This window comes from Thunnus maccoyii, chromosome 1, assembly GCF_910596095.1.
Source record: "Thunnus maccoyii chromosome 1, fThuMac1.1, whole genome shotgun sequence".
Taxonomy (NCBI): domain Eukaryota; kingdom Metazoa; phylum Chordata; class Actinopteri; order Scombriformes; family Scombridae; genus Thunnus; species Thunnus maccoyii.
In genome coordinates, this window is record NC_056533.1 from 29,229,069 (window position 1) to 29,242,523 (window position 13,455).

Below are 13,455 nucleotides of genomic sequence, written 5' to 3' on the forward strand. Positions count from 1 at the left end.
TAAATTATATCTCCTGCCCACGCAATAACATTTCGAACACTTGATGTAGTAAAACACGGCCTTGATATATGTATTTTTTCACTCTGTGGCCCCTCCGGGGCTCTGCACAAACCAATCTGTCCATGCATCAAAAACCCTCAATAGGTTGTGGATATGGATAGAAGTGACAGTACTATGGCCAAAGCTTGCTTGTTATTTTGCTGCATTTTCAAAACATAAAAGCGACACAGATATAACACGAGCTGATGATGTGCCTCTGCCCTCATATACTTTTTCTATTTACATTGTAGCACTAAGATTCACCACATTCACTGCACAATCTGTCATGCTTCAAATTGATACAGTCTGACACAGATTGCGACCAAGATTTTATTAGAACCATCTCGCACAGTGTGACATGCAATGAACTTACACGATCGTGGTTTTTGTACAATCTAAAGGCACTTTAAGTAACCAAGTTGTCTGTCTAGCTGCTACCTGTGCCTGTTTGCCTATTACCTGCTTGTAATCTGTTTCTCCTTGATCACCTGTTGCCAATGTCTTATTGCCAATTACAAACAACCTGCCTCAGCCTGTTTGGGTTTGTTTAACTAATTTCACTGTCTGTCTGTCATCACATTAACCATGTTTTTTTCACATTTGGATTTGGTAATTGCCTTTCACCTTATTCATTTTGTCAGCTGAATTTTGGTCCAGTTAATAAAGAATTCACTAGCCCTCTAATTAGCAGGAGGACAAATATGTAGATTAATGATAGTATGAGGAATGAGCTTTCTTTTGAGCTCCCTTGTCTAAAAATAAGGAAAATCTTTCCCTGCAACATCTGCAAATGCAACCAAGCTATCAATGTTTTAAAATCATAAACAGAAAGAGATTCTTCATGAAAGAAAGATGGATTAAATAAATAAAGTGTAGTGTGCATAGTGGCCTGTCATGGACTGTCTGTTTAGATTTGTGTGTTGTGTTTTTTTTTTTCTTTTTAGTAGTTTGCACTTTCTAGGGTCAGACGGCATTGTGAGCCTTATGAACCATTCTCACCTATATATGGGCTACCTTGTAGCACTGGGTCCCACATGAACACTGTACACAAACATTGCGAGGTCATAGGAACAGTGAAAGGTGTGGAGATATGTTTGTGTGTGTGTGTGTGTGTGTGTGTGTGTGTGTGTATGTGTATGTGAATGTATGTATGGGTATATGTGAGAAAGATGTAGGAAAAAGACAGCTTTTCAATAAGTCAGAGAGAAAAGAAAAAGCTATGCTTCCATTACTAAGCCTAAAAAGCAAGGCATTCATCTCAGTCTATTAGCTCATGCTTTTCATTTCTGACCAGTTTCTGTGCAACCAAAGTTAAATTTGTGTCCTCAATGCCAGACAAAGAAGCGCTGATGGAGCTACAGTTGGACAGTCGATTGAAACAGAGTTTAGAGTTTCCTCTCCTGCTGTGCAGAGTCCTTGGTGCAACTTGCTACGATATGACAATCTCCAACTGTGAGAGAGAAAGAAACAAGGATAAGAATGTATCTGCACAGGGTGTCCAGGTGGGTTTGTTGGATTATGTGCATATAATAAAGTGGCAACATGCAGGGTTGATACATTCTATACATGTCACACATCCTCACTCCCCATTTTTAAAAAGGCCACGACATGTACACTCTCTCTCTCTCTCACACACACAAACACACACACACACAAATACAGATACACACATTGAAATTTGGAAGCTTTAAGATTTAAATTAGTTTGCCAAAAAAAAAAAAACAACATATATTCATTAACGTTGGGTTATCTGTAATTCAAAATGTCACAACATGCTTACACACTTGGCCTACATATCCAAGGAGAACACACACAAATACAAATACAACACATGGAATTTAAATAGGCAGACACACTCATACGCATGTAAGCCTGAGTGTCAGTGACACACATGCAATTCATGTTTGGGTCAATACTTTGGTAGACGTAGCTCCGGGCAGTTTTCATATACTATGCGCTGCTGATTTGCACCATTGTCGGGTAATGGCACAGTTTGACATGGCCTGTGGCACTAAGATAACCCAATATCACCCAGCAACCTAGCTGCGATTGTTTCATTTATAAGATAACATTGCACTCGAATATCACATCACATCTCTCTCTGCTCTCTCCTAGGGAATACTTTTGTGCAGCTTGTGTATGTATCTGTGTGTGTATGTGTGAGTGTGTGTGTGTGTGTGTGTTTGCGCCTGTATGTACTGAATGTTGTACAATACAACTGTAAAGAACATAGATCACAGGATTCCCTCCCTGCAGCTCTAAACCCTGCCATCCAATCAGAAGAATCAATACACCTCTGGCCTGTTGGACAATGGTGTATAGGACAATACCAGTGGATCCCCTTTTAAAGGTAAAGAATATTATACAGGCAATTCCATGAAGCCATTACCAGTTCAAGGGCAGGTGTACTAGGATCAATAAGAGCTGAGTACATAGTGTTACCCCATAAAGAAAGGGATTCAGGAAAACTACCTTACCTCCATCTGTTGTGATTGTCACATAATAGCAGAATTTGAAACTCAATCTGGATTGATTTTTTTTGGTCCCTCTGCAAATATGTAACAGCCTCAGGATTCTGATGCAATTTCTCTCTGATATTTTTGACTATTATGAGTAAAGGATTTCTTGGATTGTAGCACTGAAGGAAGTGCTTTGATTACCAACAGGACCGTTTCTTCTCTGGCTAATACGAATCCCCGTTGAACTAAGCAGCAGTGTTAGTGTCAGATCTCCAAACATGGATCAAAGCAGCTAGACCCTGCTCCTCCTCCTCCTCCTCTTCCTCCTCCTCCTCCTCCTCCCATTCGCTCCCACTCTCATGGTAGCCTAATGCTGCTTGGCCCTGCATATTAACATTGCTGTAATTGGACTTGTTGTTTGTTTGTAGCTTCCCTGTTTGTTTAGATTGTGTTTGAAGCCTTGCTTAATTAAATTGCATCCTTGGTGTCAGAGTCTCTAAGCATATGGAAAGCACACTGCCTGGGTAAAATGTTGCTCACTGATTTCAGAGAACATTGGTTTTGGGGGGGGGGAGGAAGTGAAGATGATACAGTATAAAACTTGAAAAAGGTCGACTTTTAGGCCTATCACGGCACTTTGTGGGAGGTGTCAGTTGTGCTCATTTTGGAATAGAGTATGGACAAGACAGGTTACGTAATCTGATGAAATTTCACTTACAAATCTGAGAAATGAAGTAATGCAATTAAGTTTTAGCAAATAGGTTTCAAACTTTTATCTCTTATGATGAATTAAACCCTCCCAAACTAATTTGGTTAGTTTGGGGTTTGCTGAGATATTTCAGGATTTTTGAGCAAATTGAACCATAATGGTCCACGTTTCAATTCCACCAACTATTGTGGGACTCAGAAGTGTGTTTATGATTGAGTCTGGGGAACATAAAAGAAGTTACCAGACCATGGAGACTAAATATAACCTTTAAAGGTTGGCTTTTCCTTGCACGTTAAGTACTACACTTAGCTTCTCTGAGGGGTGTAATGACTTCCCTGTGCAGTTTGGATATGCATGCAGGAAATGTGTTGATAGGTGAGAGTTCAGCAGATACAAGGCTATCCTGTGAGATGGAGAAAAGTCTGATGACTTGTTTAGAAATATATCCCAAATGGCTCCCAGACCTAATCACTGGTCTTGTTTAATGGCCATTGATGTTATTATAGTGGATGACTATTTGATCTTGCTGTGCCACTTGAGAGGAATTAGAGAAGAGTAATTCACCAACAAACAGCAAAGGCGTGGCGACCCATCTTAAACACAGACCCCTTCATCCCTTTGCAGTAACAGGCACAGCCTTTGAGTCTCTTCGTCTTTATTTTGTTTTCATGCATGCACACTGGAGTTTTGATCTGTCTGCTGCACACTTCAATGAGGCAAACCAGGCCACATCTTTGCTCCATGCCAGTGCTTGCAAGTCTCTATCCACTGCCCCTCACTCTAGCCAGGCACTCCCTAATGTAGGTAGTCTGTCTATGATAGATTACATACTGGCAGCCTGGGTGCTGCCAAACATCAAACCTGGAGCTGGAGTGTGATTTCTAGCCTGAGCTCACTGACTTAGGCAGTCCTGTGTCTTGTCATGCGTTATCTGTCTAAAGACTGTCTGAAAAAGTTATCCTGAAGAGTATGAATGAATAACAGAATGAATGAATAACAGTGCCAAGTATAAGGGCCAAATGTATCTGTTAGCCACACCTTTTCCTAATAGGTTAAGACAGTTGACTGGCTGTTTAAGGCCAGCTGTCTAGGAAATTGTTTTGGCATGTATTTTTCCACTGCTGTGTCCTCCCTCTGTCCTGCAGCCCAATCAATAAAAGCCTCCACAAGGCCATCTGTGTTTGTGTGTTTGTGTGTTTGTGTGTGTGTTTGTGTGTGTGTGTGTGTGTGTGAGAGAGAGAGACAGAGAGAGAGAGAGAGAGAAAGAGAGAGAAAGAGAGAGTATGTACACAATGTTTCCATGTGAATGCATATGCACTGTATACATGTGTATGTGTATGGTTGCATGATGCATCTGTCTATCACTATTCTCAGTGGAAAAAAAAGAGAATCTGTTTAGGCTTTGTGGCTTCTACAGAGGAGATTGGGCCTCTTTCCTCTGAGGCACACATCATGGAAACATGAGTAAAGTTTAGACTGAGATCAGAGTCAAACACAGGGTGGAACATAGCATCTGTGTACCATCCTCAGGTTAATAAACTGAAACTTCTACTAGCCTAAACACTGTGTTGTCCAGTACATGTGATATGTAATATTTCAGATTAATGAGGCAGATTCTCTAAAATTTTACCAATGTTTTTGGAATAGTTCTTGTTTTTAATTTGTTAATATACCCATTTTTTCATGTTTTATGATTTCAGTTGACTGTTCATGAAATGTAATTGTTTCAATTTTTCTTTCTTGTCTCTAGAGTAAGTAAGTCTGTGGATCTGTTCTTCTGCTATTATGTGTTTAGCTGACTCTTACTGGCTGCTCTCCCATAATCTTTGCAAGTTATTGTCATTTATTTTTCGTATCTGAAGTGGTTGCTTAAGGGTATTTACAGAAAATCAATTTTATTTATTTATGAATTGTACTCCTGCTGGTGTTGTTTATGTACAGTACCAGTCAACACTTTCTCATTCAAGGGAATGGGAAGTCCAAACTTTCAACCTGTACTGTAAGTCAGCTTCTTAATGACCTAAAACGCTACACAAGCCCATAATTAGAGGACAGAAAATCACTTTGGTACTTAGATCATGACATTCCTAAAGAATGAAATTGCATATATGTATATTTTTTCTAAACATTTTGCTAACAGTATGAGATTACCAAAAGTTTATGCCCTAAAGTATTTGAATTTTGCCTTGTGTTAAGGTTAGCAATTACTAAATAATCAATACAGATAGAATGTATCTCTGATCAATCAGATTTCCTGATTGAACTTGCTTATTATTTTTATTGTATTGTAACAACTGTTAAATTGTAAATAAATTATCATTGCAGCCATGTCACCTCTCTTCATGCAGATGAGGCTGCTTATATACTTCATGTTGGCACAGCTTCTGCCATGTTTAATACCCATTTCCTGTGCATAGTTGTACGGTTTCCAGATCTTGAGGCAGAAGTATGAGAAAAGCAGGTTGTTGCGGCATCAGTCCTTGTAAAGCTTTGTAATTTTAGCACTGGCTGCTTTCGAGATATTTTGTGCTTCTGCATCAACGGATCTCCATGCATGTTGTTGAACTGGTGCTCCTCTTCCCACTTTACGTGACTGAAGACTCCACTAATTGTAGGTTGGATCTGAGAGAAATTTGGGATTGAAATTCCCTATATTGTAAAGTATGCGCACAGTTCCTCCTCTGTAGAAACTTAAATCCCAGTGCGGTTTTAAAGAGCATGTAAAGAAATCCAGCCATTTTAACAGGAAGAGAGGGCCCCTAAAAAGCTAAAACTGTAGACTATAGGAGACAAAAACATGAAGCCGTCAAAATACTTCAACCACAACATTAAGATTGGTTGCTGATGTTGTTGTGTATCTTTTATTTTTTTAACTGAATTTACCTTTATTTGTAATTTGCAGCAGATCCTCATGACAAATCCAGACATCAAATTAAGTGAGGTCCTTGATTTTACCTCAAGTTTTCGAGAGCATCCTAGTTCAGACAATTAGAGTTCATGACATCTTACTGGCATGAGAGTGACTCACAAATGCCACACATGGTGCCATACTGTATCTATTTCTTTGTCTCTAATTTAGCCATGTTAAAACTTCTAGGTAATATAGGTTACGGATTACAATTATTTCACCCTGTAAAATAGCCTCTAGGATTCAGAGCATGGTAGATACACAATACTACAAATAATTCTGTCATAGTATATATTGCAAACTGTACCTAAGCAAATCTTGAAACATCTCCTAAAGGCATCAGGAAAATCACAACAACTATGTGAAAATGATTGTAGCTGCATCCAATTTCAGCAGGTGTTAAGAGCTATTATAAATTGCCAGAGGCATCTGGTCTTTTCCTTTGACTGTTAATTGCACTATGACAAGAAATGAGTGCCTGATTTCAATGGCTTTCTAATAATCAAAGATTGAAGAGTGTTTTGGCACTAGATATGCAGTCTAAAATTGAAAGTAAATGTTTAAAATTGCATACAATTATTTAGGAAATTAAAAAAAGTATTCTTTTTCTGGAACTACTGGCTAATTTGTGCTACCAGACAATTTTCTGAGTTGGATGAAATGCATAGAGGTGTTCAAATCAGACTAACCTACCAGGTGTCCAGGGAGAGAGAGAGATTATGATTTTATTCCACTAGAATGTTAATGAAAACTGTTACTGTAATGAAGTCAATACAGTAGATTCACAGAGTGATAGTATATCCTATAAGCCTTCACACCTCAAACCGCATGCTTCCTCTGTCTGCTCATCCCTGATTTCTGAGCCAAGGTCATCTCATTGTACTATACCTCAAGGTCGTCTGATCACCTCACTCCCCAAGGCTTTTCTCACCATCTGACCAAGGGAGAAATCGAAAGTCCTGTTCAGCAAGAACAAAAAAAATGTCAATTTCTCTGTTGATTCAATTAGGGAAAAGGAGTGTGTGAGATAAAGCTAGTGTTATTTATCATGGCTAAGGTAACACTCAATATCGAGCTATGTTAATTAGAGCTCTGTAGCTAAAACCAATGACTGTGGGAAGCAGCGCTTCCACAAATAGTTTCTACCTTCCCAGATCAATTGATCTGAAGGCAACTATTCTTGGGATTTCTTAATGTCGGATTTTGGGAGAATAAATCCCCAAAAAGGCAACATCTCCATCATTATCATTGCAAAACAATAATTTTTTGTACAGAAAAAACTGGAGACATGCATTGTAAACTGTAAAAATTACAAATCTATCTTCACTCTTCTGCCAGTACAACACATGAAGAGGCTTTGTTACAGTGTCTATATAGTGACGACCATGTATCCACATGTATTGCTTTATAATAAGAGTCAGAGCTTGTTCTTTTGATAAATGGGAATTCAAGCTTCTAGTTTTTTATGTTGATGCAATGGGATTCTCTTTCTTATTTTCCAGTGCTTATGACCAACTACAAATATCACCTGTTTATATGCACTAGTTTGTGTGTGTGTGTGTGTGTGTGTGTGTGTGTTATCTTTGGCCTCATTAACAGTGAGTTGATGGGTTGGCAAGGTTAATAGAGATTCATAATCTAAGCACAGCTGCAGCCTCCAATCTTTTATATGGTGGTTTTGCACTGGTGTGTATGTGTGTATTTAATCTTTGTGTGTGCTTATAGACATAATTTCTATGTGTGCTTGTCTCTCATATTTGTGTGGCTCCGCATGTGCTCTGTAATCTGGTTTACAGGAAACACGCCACAGCCAAACACATGGTCAATTTCCCCTCCTGGTCCTATCATTAGCCTGGGGCCTAATCCTTAGTTATAATTCAGATGATGGGCCCTGCCAGTCGGGGCCCGCTAATAAGTCACATAAATCACAGTGTGAAGCTGAGGCTGGGTCGAGGCCCAGTGAAGTCAGCCATTTTCCTCTTCTGACTTCTGCAGGCAGAGATTTCCATGTCGCTTGATTACCAATAAGGGCAGATGAAAAGGGCAGTTACACATACACACACATGCAACCCCACACACTCACATGCAGAAAGAGTGGTAATCTAAAGCTGTTCATGCTTTGAATACTGAGCGTGGTGAAATACCAAAAGACTGCAGCTGAGCAGTGGGGGTGATTTGATGTTAGTGCGTGTTGAAAGCTGTGGATTACTTTACCCTAGCAGAACCATTTACATTTCTCACAGTTCAAAACATTTGAGCAAATTAAGGATCAAAGGAAATCATTCAAAATGGAAAATAAAATCTTCCTCTCTTAATCATTTCTGTTATTTTTTTTAGGGTCAATCTGCTCCAGCTAATCCATTTTCAAATCATTTTCGCATCATGACACTGAGAGTCACCTTGAAGTAGGTTCAGGCTTTTGTATCGTATGAGATCACATAGTGGAAAAAGGACATGTGTTAGAAACAAGATTAACAGCCTTGGTTTGATATGGGATTATAACAGCTCTCTTGCAGTCAAGCGATGCTCATGGATTAGATCTCACACCAGAGATTAATCTAAAACAATCTGCTATGACTTGATTTTGTACAACAGGATTATTTCTTTGACATATGTTTTAAAGATCTAAAACTACATTTTTAAAGATTAACATAGAGAGACAAAATCTTCCCATGTCTTTCTGATTAGTCTATTGGGATTCAGAGTAAGACTTTCTCCTAAAGGCAAGAGGATCACATTCCTACTCACCTCTTTTCAGTGATGAAAGTTTTAGGTCCTTTAAGTGTAAAGTTGGTCTGAGGTGTGTGTGTGTGAGAGTTGGCCTTGATTTACAATGACGCTATTGCTTTACAAATGAGTCTCCAGTCCTGCCGGATGAGAAAGGGGGAAGAGAAAGAATAGAAATGTCAAATTCATCTGCTTTTCAGTCTGGTCTGAGGGCTTTAAAGGAATATAATCGCACATCAGGAGCTCCCTCTTAAAAAAAAAAAAAAAAAGAAAGAAAAAAAGAAGTCACTTTTTATAAGACTAGCGAGGTGGGAAAGCTGCTTAAGGGGAATATCTCTAAATTTGAGAATGTACCACCTATTATTCGAGTTAGGGACAGTTTAATCAATATTTGTGAATAGCAACGGTAACAATTAGGCTTGCCGTGGTAGTCGGTGTTACTGGTGTTGGGGCATACACCGATTACATTACTTGCCCACTGCCCATACCATTGTTTTGCTTTTTTTTTATAGAAATAAAACATAGTCATCAAATAAAAATCTCAAATTTGTAAAATACTAAGCATGTTATCAATACGTAGTCGGACGAAGAACACCACAATTATAAACTGAAAGGGACTGCTCTGTGAAAGTCTGCAGCAGCAGCAGAGTCACAGCACAAACGTCTGTCCTCCCTCCTGCTCTCTGCTGTAAACACACGTAGATGTTTGCGAGCAGCTGCTCTCATGTCTCCCCGGGTGTCGGTGCTTGTTTTCACCAGAAACCAGTTTCTCCTGCTTTTTGCCCGCTCAGCCTGCTCTCGGTGTGTCTATCTCCAGATGGCAGGAGGGTTGCTCCGGTTCTGGTTCTAAGTGGCGGTCGTCCTCTGGTTCATCCCCTCGGAGGATGACGCCCTGGTGGCAGCCTGAAGCCCACCATCACTAACTCTTAAGTAAGGGGAAGACCTAAACTAAAAATCTAATGTTAAAGCGATATTGAGCGTGATCAACAAATATCTTGTAAAATGTCTGCTGTACCTGATAACACTGGTGTTGTCACAAGTTTATTAAATTTTCACTGTGGCATCGTATCCCAAAGTTCTCAAAAACATGAGAGGCATAAATCACTGATTTAATAAGGATGTCAAAATTCTGAGTTAGCTGCATGACATTTATGCTATTTGGAATTGTAATGGTCACTATGAGCAACCGAGGCAATTGTCGAAAAATAGTGTAAAGATTGGCCATGTTATCATCCTGTGTCTTCCTAACTTGCTGCCAACCTCCCAGTGACTCTTTCCCTCTTTCTCCCTGCGTGTGTGCGTGCTTGTGTGAGTGGAGACAGGTGTGCTGGAGTCGGAGCAGAGCCACCCCAGCTGCACCTCATCATTGATATCAAGCCCTCTACAAATACCCAGCCCTGCCAGATCGTAGCCTCTCCTTCAGTCAGTGTTACTACACTTAGAGCCCTTTAGCTGCATTTATCCAGTTTTCTTGTTGTTGCCTGTTTTCCTGTGCCTAACCCAGTTTCCTGACTCCTGAAGTTCTGCCTGTTCTGTCTCCAGACCCTGTCTCCAGACCCTCGTCTCAACTCATCAGCCCTGCTTGCCTGCCCTAGATCCCTGCTCTTCCCAGCTTATAGCCCAAGCTCCAGCCCCAGTTTTCCAGCTACATGCCTAAGCCTCAGATCCTGGTTCCCGGCTTCCAACCCCAGCCCCAACCCTAGTTTCCCAGCCACCTGCCCAAGCTCCAGTCCCAGTTCCCAGTTACCTGCCCAAGCTTCCCCAAGCCTGCATTCCCTTTCCCCAGCCTTTACAATAAACACCTTCTTTCTATCATATCCCTGTCTCCTTCTAATCTTCTAATATTCACAAAATAAGTGTACCATGCCATACTGTCCCAGGCCATCAGAATCTCAAACCCTAATGAAAGGCAGGATACTCAGTCATGCTGCCGCTGTGGCTATCAGCAGATCCCTAATATGAACAAATAAGGCACAGGCGGTAGGTCCAAGTTCAAGTTGGAGATGATAAGGACAATCTATATAATCTGACAAGCTACACATTTGTCCCTATTGCACATTCATGCAGCTGCTCAAGCTTAATGTGGCTGAAACGGGCCTCAACTACTCTGTGCTTTGTACATGTTGGCTCATATATATTGTTATTAATGCTGCATTTACTGTACTTTTCATTTCTCATGTCTAATCTATTTGACACAAATTATTTCTTCCGTACATTAGCCTGCTGAGGCTTTTGATGCCATGGTTTGTGAGGTTTGTTGCTCTTGCCAATGTAGCCTTCAAATATTCAGGCTCTAGTGCCTCACAGACAACATGTTTGTGAACAGAAATTCTCATAAGTATTTGTGTAATTGTGTTTAAGCAAACTGAATACAGACTAAGGGGCAATTACCATGGCTTGAGGCTGAAGCCAATGCAGAAGTACCTTGAGGTGCGATGCCACCAATGGCTGCTAGATGCTGGCTCCAAAAAATCCCTGGCACCAACTGACTCACATTCAAAATGCATCCACCTCCCTCTAGAGTCATATTTTTTTTCAACATTATGGTCTCAATTGCTTAATTCAGGCCCTCTAATACATGTGTTAGTGGTCATTTTGGAAATTATTGCTCAGGTAATAAGATTTGAAGACTTATAGTAGCTTTGATGTCTGCCATGTGGGCGTTGATTGACAATTGGCTCACCTGCTGCTCTCCCCAGCTCCAGGACTGGCACTCAGTCAAACTATGGTTGCAATATTTCAGCAAGTTTTAGAAAACATAGCAAACATTGGCCCAAGTGTGCACAGCTTGGTGTTCCCAGTAAGCTATCGTTTGCTTCAGTCTGAGTTAGTGGGTTGTGTTTCCAGAGCATGAAAGGCAACACCCCTACCTGGTGACTTCACATCTCCTACAGTTCAATATTATACTAGTATAATATAGATTATCGAATGTTTTGTTTCTAGGAAATCACAGTGTCTCGTATATTGTAAAATTCAGTGATTTGATTATTTTAACTTGTAGTGAATTTAAGAAATGACATCAGTATATATATTTGTTTTGCAGGGATTTGTTTAACTGTGGCTACAGGTTTAAACAAGCTTTTAACATATTGGATTTTTAATGTTGTCTTTGTAACATTTGCTGATGTTTGTAATATGTACATTTAAAAACTTGTTGAACTTGTGAGTTACAGAAGGATTTTTAGAGGACAGAAAGTTGCACATGGTCCCTGCTACTTTTATGGCTAGAGGGGAGATGGTGGAATGTTTTCAGGAATTATAACAACTGGAAACACTGAAAATAAAACACTCTTATTTACTATGTTAAGTTGATGCACGTGAAGTCTAAACATTTCCTGCTGCTACCACATCACATTAATAAATTCCCACTGGTGCACCACTTTGTGGCTTTTATTATGAAACATGTACAGGAAATGCAAAACTGACTGCACTGTTGGTAAGTAAATATTGGTCTACACAGCAAAATGTTTTGTGCTGTTTGGTCAGCAGATCACTGAGCTAGTAGTCAAAGAGCAGCAAGCAACAAGCGCTTTTACTACAGTCTGTGTGAACCAGCACACATGTAATAAGTCATTAAGGGTAAACAACTTATTTTGTTTTGCTGTCCTGTCTGAGGGCAAACCATTTGCACTGTGCACCACAGATATAATTGCAGCAGTTAAGATATAATTCAGCGTGGGTATTGCTTCCATATGGAAGACGGTAATTAGATTTCTGTAAATATGGTATGCACAATCCATGCGCACAGTGAAAATAAGTAAATATGCTTGTTCCTGTTGTACTCATTTATTGAAATTTAAAAGTTTAAAGCCTTGCATTAATAACCGTAATCTAATTTACTGCAAAATGTCTGGTGCTGAAATCCAATTGACAGTAACATTAAATTACTGTATTTTATTTTACAGTTATGTACAGCTAATGTAACAGTCAACACAGTATCATTATATTACCATGTTTCATCTTACAGTTACAATTTCCTTACTGTGATTTTAAGTACCGTTTCATTAAATTACTGTGTTTCATTTTACAGTCACAATATTGTTACTGTAAATAGAAACACATTAAACTTACTGTAAGTCCTGTTTACAGTGGGTTACTTGTCAATTGCTGCCAGTTAGTTATTGTTAATATAAACAGTTTAAAAAAAAGCAGTAAAATAAATTACAATAAGTTTACTGTGTTGGTATTTTACAGTAACTAACTGGCAGCAATTGACATGTAACTTACTGTTATCTAAATTATAGTAAGTTACTTGTCAATTGCTGCCAGTTAATTATTGTAAAAATCAGGGTATGTCTCTTTTAGTGTTCCTCTACAGTATATCTGAAGATTTATATTTTCAAAGGACCTTTCTTCAAAAAGGCAGGTCTTTTTCTTTTCCCCCCTCTCTCTCTCTTTTCCATATTTCATCATTTGCTTTTCTCTATTGCACAGATCATGCTTGCACTCAACCCCTGACTGTATACAGACAGTGTGTGGGAGTTGGACAATGAAATATGAGCTTGCACTGGTACATAGAAATGTGGGCAATTTTATTTCTAAACAAATCCATTTGACATGATTCCATAAAATGGAATGGAAAGTGTGTCCTGGCCATCTGAATCACTGTGGAA

The 13,455-nt window shown here is 39.4% G+C and overlaps 2 long non-coding RNA genes across 3 annotated transcripts; one reads left to right on the top strand and one right to left on the bottom strand.

The window, feature by feature from the left end:
* Positions 1-1,402: 1,402 nt before the first annotated feature.
* Positions 1,403-11,659, bottom strand: LOC121900729. Its single transcript, XR_006097042.1, has 3 exons — positions 11,526-11,659; positions 7,004-7,074; positions 1,403-1,489 (listed from the first exon to the last, which is right to left on the bottom strand). It is a non-coding gene; the product is annotated as an uncharacterized LOC121900729 (long non-coding RNA).
* LOC121900725 lies at positions 9,566-10,636 on the top strand. Of its 2 annotated transcripts, none has more exons than XR_006097029.1 (3): positions 9,566-9,772; positions 10,156-10,264; positions 10,385-10,636. It is a non-coding gene; the product is annotated as an uncharacterized LOC121900725 (long non-coding RNA). The 2 variants fall into 2 exon arrangements; XR_006097030.1 differs by having other exon boundaries at positions 10,161-10,264.
* Positions 11,660-13,455: the final 1,796 nt, after the last annotated feature.